Source organism: Salminus brasiliensis, chromosome 24 (genome assembly GCF_030463535.1).
Source record: "Salminus brasiliensis chromosome 24, fSalBra1.hap2, whole genome shotgun sequence".
NCBI lineage: Eukaryota > Metazoa > Chordata > Actinopteri > Characiformes > Bryconidae > Salminus > Salminus brasiliensis.
The window spans coordinates 2,646,993-2,663,647 of record NC_132901.1 but is presented as its reverse complement, the minus strand read 5'-3'; the positions used below and the strand labels follow the sequence as shown (position 1 = coordinate 2,663,647).

Sequence of the window (16,655 nt, the reverse complement as noted above, 5' to 3'; positions counted from 1 at the left end):
TGCTACGCTGTCTCCAGATTGGCAGTATACTGGTCGGCAGTCTCCCAGTTAGCATGTCTCTTGCTACGCTGTCTCCAGATTGGCAGTATACTGGTCGGCAGTCTCCCAGTTAGCATGTCTCTTGCTACGCTGTATCCTTTTTAGCAGTTTACTGGTCGGCAGTCTCCCAGTTAGCAGTCTCTTGCTACACTGTCTCCTTTTTAGCAGTATACTGGTCGGCAGTCTCCCAGTTAGCAGTCTCTTGCTACACTGTCTCCTTTTTAGCAGTATACTGGTCGGCAGTCTCCCAGTTAGCAGTCTCTTGCTACGCTGTCTCCTGATTGGCAGTATACTGGTCGGCAGTCTCCCAGTTAGCAGTCTCTTGCTACGTTGTCTCCAGATTGGCAGTATACTGGTCGGCAGTCTCCCAGTTAGCAGTCTCTTGCTACGTTGTCTCCAGATTGGCAGTATACTGGTCAGCGGCCTCCCAGTTAGCAGTTGCCCAGTTAGCATGTTTCTTGCCATGGCAGTATACTGGTTGGCAGTCTCCCAGTTAGCAGTCTCTTGCTACGCTGTCTCCTGATTGGCAGTATACTGGTCGGCAGTCTCCCAGTTAGCAGTCTCTTGCTACACTGTCTCCAGATTGGCAGTATACTGGTCGGCAGTCTCCCAGTTAGCATGTCTCTCGCTACACTGTCTCCAGATTGGCAGTATACCGGTCGGCAGTCTCCCAGTTAGCAGTCTCTTGCTACACTGTCTCCAGATTGGCAGTATACTGGTCGGCAGTCTCCCAGTTAGCATGTCTCTTGCTACACTGTCTCCAGATTGGCAGTATACCGGTCGGCAGTCTCCCAGTTAGCAGTCTCTTGCTACGCTGTCTCCTGATTGGCAGTATACTGGTCGGCAGTCTCCCAGTTAGCAGTCTCTTGCTACGCTGTCTCCAGATTGGCAGTATACCGGTCGGCAGTCTCCCAGTTAGCATGTCTCTTGCTACGCTGTCTCCAGATTGGCAGTATACTGGTCGGCAGTCTCCCAGTTAGCATGTCTCTTGCTACACTGTCTCCTGATTGGCAGTATACTGGTCGGCAGTCTCCCAGTTAGCAGTCTCTTGCTACGCTGTCTCCTTTTTAGCAGTATACTGGTCGGCAGTCTCCCAGTCTCCTGCACAGAACCGTGACCTTTTTTGAACAGGATGTCCAACATGCTTATATACACTATGTGGACAAAAGTATTGGGACACCTGCTCGTTCATTTCCAGCTTCAGAAATCAAGGCTATTAAAAAGAGCTGATCCTGCGTTTGTTGGAGTAACTGTCTCTACTGTCCAGGGGTGAAGGCCTACGACTAGATTTTGGAGGAACATTGCTGTGAGGATTTGATTGCATCCCAAAGTACTGAATGGAGCACCACCATCATTCTAGAGAACACAGCTCAATGCTGGGGGGCTTTATAAACCTCTAGCATGTCTGGCACTAAGTATGGTGCCAATAGGGTGTCCACAAACATTTTGGTATACAACCAGTCTCTCTCTCTCTCTCTCTCTCTCTCTCTCTGTTTACAGCTCACCCACCAGGAATTCCTCCATGTTTTGTTGTTCCAGTTCCAGTCTGGCATCTCCAGCGGTTTGCTGCGAAGCATTGTGTGGCAATCTGTCCAGTTTCGGCCCTCCGGTCAGCCATGTGAGAAAGAAAACAAAAACAGTCGCTGATCCAGTCGCTCTGAAAACATCTCCACCAGCATCTGTTTCCATTTCCTCCATCATCGGAACTGAAGTACTGGAGCGGCAGACGTAAGAAACAACAGACTACTATATGCGCTGGGTTGACAAAAGTATTGGGACACCTACACACAGATTCCACTTATGGAAGCTTTTATGACCTCATTTTCGAAACCCATAGCCATTAATATGGTTTGGAGCTCTGCAGTTATTAAGTCGGCAGAGCGTTGGAGACTTTTCGGCACTACGCTCTGCAACCTAAGGTGACCTAAGTGATGCTCATGGAGGCCTCACCTCACAACCGCTAATCAAATTAGTCTTGGCACAAAGGGGACTTCCTCAACATTAAGGCAGGTGGTTCTAATGTTATGGCTGATCGTTGTAAATACTATATGCTATATAACCCAAACACAAACCCCCAAACCTCTATATTAATGACCGTTTTTAAATAGGATGTCCAACAAGCTTATACACACTATTTGGACAAAAGTATTGGGACACCTGCTCGTCCATTGTTATAATGGCTATTAAAAAGAGTTGACTCTGCTTTTGTTGGAGTAACTGTCTCAACTGTCCAGGGAGGAAGGCTGTCTGCTAGATATTGGAGCAGCATTGCTGTGAGGATTTGATTGCATTCAGCGACAAGAGTGTGTGAGTGTTAGTGAGGTCAGGATGTTCAAACCAGAGCCAGAGCCAGTGGGTCTTGGAGGGGTTTTCAGTGTCTGGTGTCAGCAGAGAGAGAGCTGTAACTGCGTTAGGCTCTCTGAACACTGCGGGACGAGTGTACAGAATACTACCCTGGAGAGAGAGAGAGAGAGAGAGAGAGCGCGAGAGAGCGAGAGCAGAATACCAGCAGGCCCAAATTCAGATGGATGGAGGAATCAGCACTAGTCCCTAAGCAGCCTAAGGATACTGTAACATACAGTGTACGGGTGGGTGCATGCATGTGAATGTAGCCAAGGCCAAGCTACTGCACCGTATCGTCTGTATGTGTGTGTGTGTGTGTGTGTGTGTGTGTGTGTGTGTGTGCGTGCATAGGCACCAACTAAAGCAAAGGAGGGAAATGCTGATGCCATGGTAGCGATATGGGATGGACCCGGTACCCAGGCTGTGCTAATGCAGCGGTACAGATGTGGGAGAAGTGCTAATGCCATGGTAACGCTGTTGGACAAGCCCGGTGGCCGGGTCATGCGATTGCTATGGTAATGCTGTTGGACGGGGCCGGTAGCCGGGCAGTGCTAATGCCACAGTAGCAATGTTGGACAAGGGCGTGATCCATAGCAACACCATAGCAAACACCTTGGATACCAAAGGAACCACCTAGCAACCACTTAACAGCAACGCCATAGCAACCACCTAGTAACTACTTAGCAACACAATAGAAAGCACCCAGCGAGGAATACCAAGCAAAACCATAGCAAACACTGTGGATACCATTGCAACCAACTAGCAACGCCATAGCAACCACTTAGCAACCACCTAGTAACTACTTAGCAACACCATAGAAAGCACCCAGCAAGCACTACCAAGCAACACCATAGCAAACACTTTGGATACCATTGCAATCAACTAGCAACGCCATAGCAACCACCTAGCAACACCATACTAGCATTCTAACTAGCATTATTAATCGCTGGCCCCAAATGCAGTGAATCAGCCGAGACCTGGGTGGTATCTGATATTCACCTCTTTAGTTCAGAACAGGAGATGCTAGGCTAATATTGCTAACAAACACTGGACCTAGACTGTCACCAATCTCATCTTGGTAGAAATTCTCTTCAACCAATCAAATCAACCGAATCAGGCTGATTAAGTAAGTGTGCCATCAATCACCTGCTGAAAAGGCCATTACCATACAACCCAGCGGCCCAATGGATGTCACTGTATTAGGTATGGACTATAAAGCTGGGATTGTTAGAATTGCAGAGGTCGGGGTTGCGGATAAGTGTGTGTGTGTGTGTGTGTGTGTGTGAGAGAGAGAGAGAGAGAGAGAGAGAGAGAGAGAGAGAGAGAAAGACAGAGAAAACAATGGGTTTTTCCTCATCGGAGGCTGCAGGGGAGGCTGTATGCTGACTCAGCCCCACCCCAAATGCGCACACACACACACACACACACACTTACGAGTGCCCCCCCGGGTGATAGAGCATCAATACCGGAGTAAGATCAGCAGCAGCAGTAGTAGTGCCGGACCACCACACACACACACACACACACACACACACACGCACCAGAGCTGCAGCTTAAACACAACAAGCCACATGACCACAATATCAGGGATGGCAATATTAAAGGGGAAGTTCACCAAGCTGAAATGTCTGCAGAATGACACAGTGAAGGTGTGAACGAAGTGATTCGGAGAGGTTTGGTGTGAAACGCTTCGTTCTGGAGAAACCTACCCACAATTCAGAACTGTTCACAATGGTGGTGAAGGGAACCAGACGTCTGAAAGGTTTTAATGCCTCTCTAAAATGATCTGCCACTATTTTATCACAAGATTACACTCAGCAGGCAAGTGCAGGTTCACTGGTGGGTTGTCATGGCGACCAACTTTTTTTCTTTTTCCATTCACCGCCACTTCTAAAAAAAATCTATGTACGTTTGTCTACAATGAACCATTTCACACCGATGATTCAGTAACTTCTATGAAGGATTCAGTGTGTACTGTAAGAAATTCACTAACTACTGTAAATGATTCAGGATCTGCTGTAAAGAATTCAGTGACTGATATTTATGATTCAGTAACTGTTACATATGATTCAGTAACTGTTATAAAGGATTCAGTAACTCTTACAAAGGATTCAGTGTACACTAGAAGTGATTCAGTATCTGCTATAAATGATTTGGTATCTACTATTATGGTTCAGTAACTGCTACAGATGAGTCAGTAACTGCTATGAATGATTCATTAACTGCTATAAATGGTTCAGTAACTGCTAGAAATGATTCAGTAACTACTATAAATGATTCAATAACTGCTATGAATGATTCCATAACTGCTACAGATGATTCAGTAACTACTAATAATGATTCAGTAACTGCTGTGAATGATTCAGTAACTGCTACAGGTGATTCAGTAACTACTATAAATGAGTCAGGACTGCTATGAATGATTTAGTAACTGCTATAAATAATTCAGCATCCACTAGAAAGGGTTCAGTATCTACTAAAACGTATTTCAATAACTGCTATAAACGGTTCAGTAACTGCTATGAATGATTCAGTAACTGCTATAAATGATTCATTAACTACTATAAATGATTCAGTATCTGCTATAAATGATTCCGTATCTACTATAAATGATTCGGTAACTGCTATGAATAATTCAGCATCCACTAAAAAGTTTTTAAAAAGGATTCACTAACTGCTACAGATGATTCAGTAACTGCTACAGATGATTCAGTAACTACTACAAATGGGTCAGTAACTGCTATGAATGAATCAGCATCTACTAGAATGGAATCAGTAACAACTATAACAGATTCAGTAACTACTAGAAGTGATTCAGTAACTACTAGAAATGATTCATTAACTACTAGAAATGATTCAGTATCTACTAGAAAGGATTCAGCAATTGCTATGAATGGTTCAGTATGTACTAAAACTGATTCAGTAACTGCTAGAAATGATTCAGTAACTGTTATGAATGATTCAGTAACTGCTATAAATGATTCATTAACTACTATAAATGATTCAATAACTACTATAAATGATTCAGTAGCTGCTATAAATTCAGTTTTTAGAAAGGATTCACTAACTGCTACAGATGATTCAGTAACTACTACAAATGAGTCAGTAACTGCTCTGAATGAATTAGCATCTACTAGAATGGAATCAGTAACAAGTATAACAGATTCAGTAGCTACTAGAAATGATTCAGTAACTACTAGAAGTGATTCAGTAACTACTAGAAGCAATTCACTATTATTATAAAGTGTTCAGTAACTGCTCTAAATGATTCAGTATCTACTAGATATGTACTAAAATATGTACTATGTACTAAAACTAGGTATGTACTAAAACTGATTCAGTAACTGCTATGAATGATTCAGTATGTACTAAAACTGATTCAGTAACTGCTATGAATGATTCAGTATGTACTAAAACTGATTCAGTAACTGCTATGAATGACTCAGTAACGTATGTGGTTTGGAGAAATGGAAGGATGGGCTCACGTACAGGCCTTTAGGGTGTAAAGGGTTACTGCGTAATTAAACTGAACTATGAGTCGAGCAGAGCTTCTGAACTTCTCTCCCAACCCAGTAAATCCACACATCCATTTTTAGCATCTGTGTGATCTCACTGTAAGTACAGTCTGAGGGTGAAACGCAGAATTATAGCTGATGTAGACTTTCACCCAAAAGAGCAGGCAGCTTAGCTCTGTTCTATTTGTGTGAACACCATCACACACATTAACACACACACACACAACCACACACACACACACACAACCACACACACACACACAACCACACACACATTAATCCTCTGCAGATTTTCCTCCTGTGTTCTGCTTCAGGTTGGTAATAAAGTAATGGCTCAATTAATCTCCTGAATAGAAATCACAGTGTGGAGTGTGTTACAGGTCAGTGGTGTAACAGTGTGGAGTGTGTGTTAGGGGTCAGTGGTGTTACAGTGTGGAGTGTGTTACAGGTCAGTGGTGTAACAGTGTGGAGTGTGTGTTAGGGGTCAGTGGTGTTACAGTGTGGAGTGTGTTACAGGTCAGTGGTGTAACAGTGTGGAGTGTGTTACAGGTCAGTGGTGTAACAGTGTGGAGTGTGTGTTAGGGGTCAGTGGTGTTACAGTGTGGAGTGTGTTACAGGTCAGTGGTGTAACAGTGTGGAGTGTGTTACAGGTCAGTGGTGTAACAGTGTGGAGTGTGTGTTAGGGGTCAGTGGTGTAACAGTGTGGAGTGTGTGTTAGGGGTCAGTGGTGTAACAGTGTGGAGTGTGTTACAGGTCAGTGGTGTAACAGTGTGGAGTGTGTTGGGGTCAGTGGTGTAACAGTGTGGAGTGTGTTACGGGTCAGTGGTGTAACAGTGTGGAGTGTGTGTTAGGGGTCAGTGGTGTAACAGTGTGGTGTGTGTTACGGGTCAGTGGTGTAACAGTGTGGAGTGTGTTAGGGGTCAGTGGTATAACAGTGTGGAGTGTGTTACGGGTCAGTGGTGTAACAGTGTGGAGTGTGTTGGGGTCAGTGGTGTAACAGTGTGGTGTGTGTTACGGGTCAGTGGTGTAACAGTGTGGAGTCTTATACATGCCTCTCTCTCTCTCTCTCTCTCTCTCTCTCTCTCTCTTTCCCTTCACCTTCTATGGTAGCAGCTGTGTGGACTTCGAACGGCAGCAGCGTCCCGGGATCAATCGCACCACATGATCAGCAGCAGCCGAGCCCAGAGCGGGAGGGAGGCCTGAATGCTTCCTGCAGCCAGAACACAGAGGCCGGTGGGGGGGAGGCAGGAATGCAGCGAATTAACGCAGGAATGCCTTCCCACACATTCCAGGAGAAAAGGAGGAGGGGGGGGGGTGTTTTTCAGGAGTCGATTACGTAACTGCACAGGCTACCAGTGACTCGGACGGCGAGACTAAAGGTCATTAAAGGCAGGAGGAAAGCGTAGGGATTCATCTTTTAAAAAGATTATTTATTAATTTCTCGCATTTATTTGGTGTGTTTTGACTACATTTCCCACAATGCCATGTCCCACATCCCTTCGGCGTGCGGTTTCCCAAGCCGTCCTTTGCAGGTCGCAGGGGGGCGAATAGCAAGTCTTAGCTGTCTCTGTCTAAGCGCTGGCCCCCAGTACGACCTCCCTCTCCCCCCTATCAGTTAGCACGATGCTAAGCAGTGCGAGCGTCTGTTGGCTGCTGGCGTTCCACTGTGCTCTTCTGTCCATTCGGTGTCTGGTGCACTTTCAGTAGGCCTACAGTGGTGTTCCTCACGCTGGTACCGTCCACTGCAAATCAGAACATGATGGGTTCTCTGCTCTAGATCCCGCAGGTGCTGTCGAGCACTATTGTGGGCGAGGCATGGATAGAGCAGTCTGGTCCCGGTAGAGGATTTTCACTGCTGATTTACAGTAGCTGCGCTCCTCTGTCATTACGTAGGCTGTGGACCTCGACTATCTACTGATGGTAGGAGCCTGTCTGCAGTCTAGACTGTGTGTGTGTGTGTGTGTGTGTGTGTGTGTGTGTGTTTTGTCTGTAAAGTGCGTGGGAGAGAGGCAGATTGGTAAGTGCTACTGAGACTTGGCTCTGATATGAGGCTGCTATTGTGAAGAGGTGGGTTTGATGCTGTGAGTGAGGGTTGGCTGGGATGCTGTGTGTGTGTGTGTGTGTGTGTGTGTGTGTGTGTGTGTTTGACTATGACACATTCCTCAACATGAGGCAGGTGAGAACCTTTCAATTCTCATCCTTACATCTCTCTCTCTCTCTCTCTCTCTTTGTCTTAGTATCCCTCTCTCTTTCTGTACTCTACACCCTACCACCACTGACCCCTAACACACTCCACACTGTTAAACCACTGACCCCTAACACACTCCACACTGTTACACCACTGACCTGTAACACACTCCACACTGTTATAACACTGACCTGTAACACACTCCACACTGTTACACCACTGACCTGTAACACACTCCACACTGTTATAATACTGACCTGTAACACACTCCACACTGTTACACCACTGACCTGTAACACACTCCACACTGTTATAACACTGACCTGTAACACACTCCACACTGTTACACCACTGACCTGTAATACACTCCACACTGTTACACCACTGACCTGTAACACACTCCACACTGTTATAACACTGTACTGTAACACACTCCACACTGTTACACCACTGACCCCTAACACACTCCACAATGTTACACCACTGACCCCTAACACACTCCACACTGTTACACCACTGACCCCAACACACTCATCACTGTTACACCACTGACCCCTAACACACACGCCACATTGTTACACCACTGACCTGTAACACACTCCACACTGTTACACCACTGACCTGTAACACACTCCACACTGTTACACCACTGACCTGTAACACACACTTTACATTGTTACACCACTGACCCCAACACGCTCCTCACTGTTACACCACTGACCCCTAACACACACTCCACATTGTTACACCACTGACCTGTAACACACTTCACACACTGTTACACCACTGACCTGTTTTATTGTTACTGCTTCAGATTGAAGTGAACTGAGGGAAGGGAAAACAGAAAGAAGGCGCGAGAGTGGTGAAAGCAGACAGAGCGAGAGAGGAGGCCTGAGACCGATTTAGACATTTGAGGACGGACTTTCCGTAAAAAACAGTCTTCAGACTAAACACTGTAAACAGCCTCGCTGTGATAATATACAGTGTGGTCATGCTTGTGTGTATCATTGTTTCTTACATTAAAAAAAACTAAATGCAATCAAATTCTCACAGCAATGCTCCTAAATCAGGTAGAAAACCTTCTTCTCTGGACAGTAGAGACAGCCACTCCAACAAAAGCAGGATCAGCTCTTTTTAATAACCATGATTTCAGAAGAAACATCGAATGAGCAGGTGTCCCAATACTTTTGTCCAAACAGAATAGAATAAAATATGGCACAGGTAGCAAGAAAACTTAGCATACAAAGATGGGAAAGCTAGCTAGAAGATTCAGCACAGCATGAAAATGTAGCTAACAACAAAATATAGCAAAGCTACATCAAAAGAATATGTTAATGCTAGCTAGAAAATTCAACAAACCTAGCAAGCAAATGTTGCAAAGCTAGCATCAAAATGTAGCAATGGTAGCATCAGAATGTGACATAGCTAGCTTCAAAATGTAGCATACCTAGCAAGCAAAGGTAGCAAAGCAAGGAATTGAAAACATGTTAAAGCTACTTAGAAAATTCAGCAAAATTAGCAAGTAAATGTAGCATAGCTAGCAATCAAAGTCAGCAAAGCAAGCTAGAGAATTCAGCCAATCTAGCATCAATATGTAGCATAGCTAGCCAGCAAAGGCAACATAGCTTGGAATGAAATGTAACAAAGCTAGCAAGAAAACGTGTTAAAGCTAGTTAGAAAATTCAACAAACCTAGCAAGCAAAGGCAGCAAAGCTAGCAAGCAAAAGTAGCAAAGCTAGCATCAAAATGTAGCAATGGTAGCATCAGAATGTGACATAGCTAGCTTCAAAATCTAGCATACCTAGCAAGCAAAGCTAGCAAGCAAAAGTAGCAAAGCTAGCTTCAAAATGTAGCAATGGTAGCATCAGAATGTGACACAGCTAGCTTCAAAATGTAGCATACCTAGCAAGCAAAGGTAGCAAAGCTAGCATCAAAATGTAGCAATGGTAGCATCAGAATGTGACATAGCTAGCTTCAGAATGTAGCATACCTAGCAATCAAAGGTAGCAAAGCTAGAAATTGAAAACGTGTTAAAGCTAGTTAGAAAATTCAGCAAAATTAGCAAGTAAATGTAGCATAGCTAGCAAGCACTCCTGTTCCATATTGGGAAACTGAATCCGGCTTTATCCCTGTTTGGATCTGCACAGCTTTCGCCCTGACACAATAACAAAAGGTGGAAAATGAAATTGGTGACAGTCCAAATGCAGTGTTTGTTAGCAACATTAGCCTAGCATCGCCCATTGTGAACTAAAGAGGCACATGTCTGCTTGTTGCATCTGGCATTAGCGATAAACCATGTCAGTTACAACCAAACGTTCCCTGGATCGGGACTTCCTCAGTTTCCATAGCGCTAATTAGCCGGGTATTAGCTTCCGTTCCATGTTAGCCAAGTTAGCCTCTGATTGTCGCCCAAACTGTCACTTTAGGACGTTGACGGTTCTGTTATCCGCAGGCCTAAATCCGGACTCTGGCTGCAATGAGGAACGATCCCGCTCCGCTTATCTCACCGTCTGCTTTTTTGGGGGGATGCGGAATTGTGACCTCACTGTGGAATGGCCTGTCCGGAATGCTAGGTGGCTAATGCTAGCCAGACGGACACCGATAAGGTCTCTTTGCTTTGTTTGGAGCGCCGAGTGGAGCTTTCCAGAAGGCTTGCGAACGGTAGCCGGAGATAAGGGAGTTATTTTTTTCCATGTTGTGTGAGTGTGTGTGTGTGTGTGTGTGTGTGTGTGTGTGTGTGAGTGAGTGAGTGTGTGTGTGTGTGTGTGTGAGAGAGAGAGAGAGAAATAAGACAGATGGACAGGGGTCGGTTAGCTGTACGGTATTTTTAGGGGTCGTGTGTAAGATAATTAGAGACTTGCGAATGACTTCACCAGTACTGTGACCTGTGACATAGCTAAGAGTGTGTGTGTGTGTGTGTGTGTGTGTGTGTACAGTAGCAAACTGACCTATTAATGGGGATACTGGTCAAAGGTCTCAATCAAGCAGCACAACAATGGCACCTCACTACCACACTGTAACACCACTGACCTGTAACACACTACACACTGTTACACCACTGACCCCTAACACACACTCCACACTGTTACACCACTGACCCCTAACACACTCTCCACACTGTTACACCACTAACCCCTAACACGCACTCCACACTGTTACACCACTGACCCCTAACACACTCCACACTGTTACACCACTGACCCCTAACACGCACTCCACACTGTTACACCACTGACCCCTAACACACTCCACACTGTTACACCACTGACCCCTAACACACACTCCACACTGTTACACCACTGACCCCTAACACGCACTCCACACTGTTACACCACTGACCCCTAACACACTCTCCACACTGTTACACCACTGACCCCTAACACGCACTCCACACTGTTACACCACTGACCTGTAACACACTACACACTGTTACACCACTGACCTGTAACACACTACACACTGTTACACCACTGACCCCTAACACACTCTCCACACTGTTACACCACTGACCTGTAACACACTACACACTGTTACACCACTGACCCCTAACACACTCTCCACACTGTTACACCACTGACCCCTAACACGCACTCCACACTGTAACACCACTGACCTGTAACACACTCCACACTGTTACACCACTGACCCCTAACACGCACTCCACACTGTTACACCACTGACCTGTAACACACTCTCCACACTGTTACACCACTGACCCCTAACACGCACTCCACACTGTTACACCACTGACCTGTAACACAATCCAGACTGATATTTGCTGTTCTACTGTGTGGGTCTGTGTGTGTGTGTGGTGTGTGTGTGTGTGTGTGTGTGTGTGTGTAATGGGGGTGGGGGGTTATATCTAAAAGGTGTTGTGTTCTGTCGTGCTCTGCCCTCTCGAATCCAGGCTCATCACAGCTTTTGTAGAGGTTGTCCATCTTTGGAGGATGAAGGTTACCTCCTCTTCATCCTGCTCCTTCAGCTATCAGAGCCCAGCATACCAGACGTCCAGACCCCCCCACACGTGCGCTGTTCCACTGCAAAGGTCAGCAATCAGTGCTGGGGTTATATTTGGACATCTTTCATCTCTCCTATAGACGGAGGTGGGGCTGATCTGGAGAGGTGGGACGCCACTCCAGTAATGAACAGTGGACAGATCCGGATGGCTAACTGAGTTAGAACCTGGACGTACCTGGACATCTGCAGGCTCCGCCCACTCCGCCCAATGCTAGTTTGCAAGCTCTGCAGAATATTCATGAATATAAGGTTTTATGGGAATTTGCAGAATTTGCTTGTTTTAGCATTGCTAGCACTAATGCTATAAACTATTAGCATATTAGCATATTAGCATAAACGTGGGAGTTTGCTGTATGGTCAAGTCAGCAGTGTCTCTCATTGCTCTCTCATGAACTCAGCAGACCGTGCCGTCTCCTCTCTGCACAAAAACACTTTAAAATTTCATGAGGCAGGGACACCCCCGACTGCAGTTCCCACACACACACACACACACACACACACACACACACACACACACTATACTATGCAGTCAAATATTCCAGGCCCAGTTTTAGAGTGAATAGGAAAAGGAAACAGTACTAGTAGTACAGTGGTGTACAGTAGTAGTAGAACAGTAGTAGTAGTACAGTGGTGTACAGTAGTAATAGTACCGTAGTGTACAGTGGTATATAGTAGTAGTACAGTGGTGTACAGTAGTAATAGTACAGTAGTAGTACAGTAGTAGTAGTACAGTGGTATATAGTAGTAGTACAGTGGTGTACAGTGGTAATAGTACAGTAGTGTACAGTAGTAGTACAGTAGTAGTAGTACAGTGGTGTATAGTAGTAGTACAGTGGTGTACAGTAGTAATAGTACAGTAGTAGTACAGTAGTAGTAGTACAGTGGTGTATAGTAGTAGTACAGTGGTGTACAGTAGTAATAGTACAGTAGTGTACAGTAGTAGTACAGTAGTAGTAGTACAGTAGTGTACAGTGGTATATAGTAGTAGTACAGTGGTGTACAGTAGTAATAGTACAGTAGTGTACAGTAGTAGTACAGTAGTAGTAGTACAGTGGTATATAGTAGTAGTACAGTGGTGTACAGTAGTAATAGTACAGTAGTGTACAGTAGTAGTACAGTAGTAGTAGTACAGTGGTATATAGTAGTAATACAGTGGTGTACAGTAGTAGTACAGTAGTAGTAGTAGTAGTAGTACAGTAGTGTACAGTAGTAGTACATTGGTGTACAGTAGTAGTACAGTAGTGTACAGTAGAGTACAGTAGTAGTACATTGGTGTACAGTGGTAGTACAGTAGTGTACAGTAGTACAGTAGTAGTAGTACAGTAGAGTACAGTAGTAGTACATTGGTGTACAGTGGTAGTACAGTAGTGTACAGTAGTAGTAGTAGTACAGTAGTAGTAGTAGTAGTAGTACAGTAGTAGTAATACAGTAATGTACAGTAGTAGTAGTACAGTAGAGGTAGTACAGTATTAGTAATACAGTAATGTACAGTAGTAGTAGTACAGTAGAGATAGTACAGTGGTATACAGTAGTACAGTAGAGGTAGTACAGTAGTAGTAGTAGTACAGTAGTGTACAGTACAGTACTACAGTACTACAGATCTATAAGAAATCACCCGGCAACCACGTCACTGATGGTCTGGATTCCTCTGCAGTGTGTATTCTCTCTGTATTGAATCAGCAGCAGTGCAGAGGGATTGGCTGTGTGTTATGAGTGGGCTGATTGTAGCCGTCTGCTTTACACCTGCTGAGCTGCAGAGTAGTCTGCGAGTCTGCTGAGGCAGAGTGTGTGTACGGTGTGTGTACGGTGTGTGTACAGTGTGTGTACGGTGTGTGTACGGTGTGTGTACAGTGTGTGTACGGTGTGTGTACGGTGTGTGTACAGTGTGTGTACGGTGTGTGTACGGTGTGTGTAGTGCGACTGGTTCCATATGTGGGTCACCAGGCTACCGCTGAATAATGTATTGGGTGTTGATGCTTCTGGGTCGTTTTGTTGTTTTTGATGAGTGCTTGGGTAATATTTGGATCGTTTGTGGGTCATTATGTGATGACTTTTTGGATGGTGTTTCGGGTCATTTTTGGGCCATGATTCTTTGGTTAATATTAGATATCCTTTGTGAAGTTCAGGAGGTATTTATTGATTGATTATTTGGGTCAGAATCATTTTTTAGGTCATTTCTGATCATTTATTTATCATATATTTTTGATTGTCCTTTGGGGAAGCGTTGGTTCTGTTGTGGGTTTTGGGTCAGAATCCTTTTTAGTTCATTTTTGATATTTTATATTATACAATATAATTTATTTTTGATCATTTTGGGGTAATATTAGGATCAATATTAGGGTATTGGGGTCATATTTGATTGTTTTTGCCATGTTTTGTTTTTTTTTCACATTTTTGATGATTTACATGAAGAAGAGCTTCGTCTCCGCGTGCACGACCTTCCTCCTGCCCTCGTGACCGTGGACCCGTCCACTCCCGCGTTGCTATGGCTACTGCGAATGTCAGCCAGCGGCGCGAGAGCGCGCTGGACTTCAGCTCGCGCTGGACTAAAAAAGCTCGCGCGCATTCCTGGACCGGAGCCGTCACGCGTGCGTGTGACGCCATCGCTTTCCCCTTCTTCTTCTTCCTCCTCCTCTCGCGAGCGAGCGCGCGCTCCATCAGCATCTCAATCGCGCAAAAACAAACGGGGATCTCGCGCCTCCTCCTCCTCCTGCTGCTGCTGCTGCTCGCGCACGGTGACCGCAGCGCTGCATCGAGCGCGAGAGAGAGAGAGAGAGAGAGAGAGAGAGAGAGAGAGGGAGAGGGAGAGAGGGAGAGGTGTTGCTGCTCGCGCAGAGAGCGCGAGAGGGAAATAGCGAGAGCAGCTTTGTAGTCTGCGGCTCGGTCTCGCGCAGGTGAGCGCGGCCTTTCTGATTTCATTAGGCTGTTAGTATTATTTGTATTATTCAGTTTTTTATATATTAATCATTTCTGACGCCACCGGAAGATCAGGAAGATCACGCGAGCGGAGAGCAGCGCGAGAGAAAATCTGCTGGGCGCGCGCGCACACGGTAAGAGCTGGCCGGCAGCGCGAGCTGCTTTCAGTCCCGCTTCAGCTGGAAGGGCTGGAGTGCCGGAGCGAGCGAGCGCGCGCGAGCGAACAGGCTGGTTTATTAGTGTGTTAACGATGCCGTTTCCATGGCGATCATCGCTCGAGCGTTCACACTGTTAGCGGTTCTGATTCGAATTCAAAGCCGGAGCGCAGCTACAGTGAGGGGAGTTACTGTAGAAGTGCTGTGGAGTTGCACAGGAACGCTGTGGCTCACGGGCTGTTCCTGCACCAGCCTGATTGGTGGAGAACACCCACATGCATGCAGGCCGGGACGCTGCTGTAGCTCTGCTGCCCACTGGTCATTTATACTGACCAGAGAGGATTAAGAAGCGGAAACGCCTAGACAGATCCCCAACACACGCAGAGCCGAGTTAACATCGAGCCGGCGGAATAATACTGAATAATTAGCAGCTACAGTGTGGGGTATACAGTACTGAATAATTAGCAGCTACAGTGTTGAGTATACAGTACTGATTAAGTAGCAGCTACAGTGTGGGGTATACAGTACTGAATAATTAGCAGCTACTGTGTTGAGTATACAGTACTGAATAATTAACAGCTACAGTGTTGAGTATACAGTACTGAATAATTAGCAGCTACAGTGTGGGGTATACAGTACGGAATAATTAACAGCTACAGTGTTGAGTATACAGTACTGAATAATTAGCAGCTACAGTGTGGGGTATACAGTACGGAATAATTAGCAGCTACAGTGTTGAGTATACAGTACTGATTAAGTAGCAGCTACAGTGTTGGGTATACAGTACTGAATAATTAGCAGCTACAGTGTTGAGTATACAGTACTGAATAATTAGCAGCTACAGTGTGGGGTATACAGTACTGAATAATTAGCAGCTACAGTGTGGGGTATACAGTACTGAATAATTAGCAGCTACAGTGTTGAGTATACAGTACTGAATAATTAGCAGCTACAGTGTGGGGTATACAGTACTGAATAATTAACAGTTACAATGTGGGGTATACAGTACTGAATAATTAGCAGCTACAGTGTTGGGTATACAGTACTGAGTACTTAGCAGCTACAGTGTGGGGTATGCAGTACTGAATAATGAGCAGCTACAATGTGGGGTATACAGTACTCATTAAGTAGCAGCTACAGTGTGGGGTATACAGTACTGAATAATTAGCAGCTACAGTGTGGGGTATACAGTACTCATTAAGTAGCAGCTACAGTGTGGGGTATACAGTACTGATTAACTAGCAGCTACTGTGTTGAGTATACAGTACTGAATAATTAACAGCTACAGTGTTGAGTATACAGTACTGAATAATTAGCAGCTACAGTGTGGGGTATACAGTACTCATTAAGTAGCAGCTACAGTGTGGGGTATACAGTACTGATTAACTAGCAGCTACAGTGTGGGGTATACAGTACTGAATAATTAGCATCTACAGTGTGGGGTATACAGTACTGAATAATTAGCAGCTACAGTGTGGGGTA

At 45.2% G+C, this 16,655-nt stretch overlaps 1 protein-coding gene across 7 annotated transcripts in view; it reads left to right on the top strand.

Annotated features, from left to right (window-relative positions):
* Positions 1-14,666: 14,666 nt before the first annotated feature.
* The window catches only part of sorbs2a (sorbin and SH3 domain containing 2a), an 81,124-nt gene continuing 79,135 nt past the window's right edge, over positions 14,667-16,655 (top strand). For 3 of the 7 annotated variants that reach the window (XM_072670668.1, XM_072670664.1, XM_072670667.1), the window contains exons 1-2: positions 14,669-14,996; positions 15,089-15,152. The gene's annotated coding sequence lies outside the window, so the exon portion shown is untranslated. Of the gene's footprint in view, positions 14,997-15,088; positions 15,153-16,655 lie in introns of all 7 variants that reach the window. The other 4 variants (XM_072670661.1, XM_072670660.1, XM_072670665.1 and 1 more) reach the window with 4 other exon arrangements.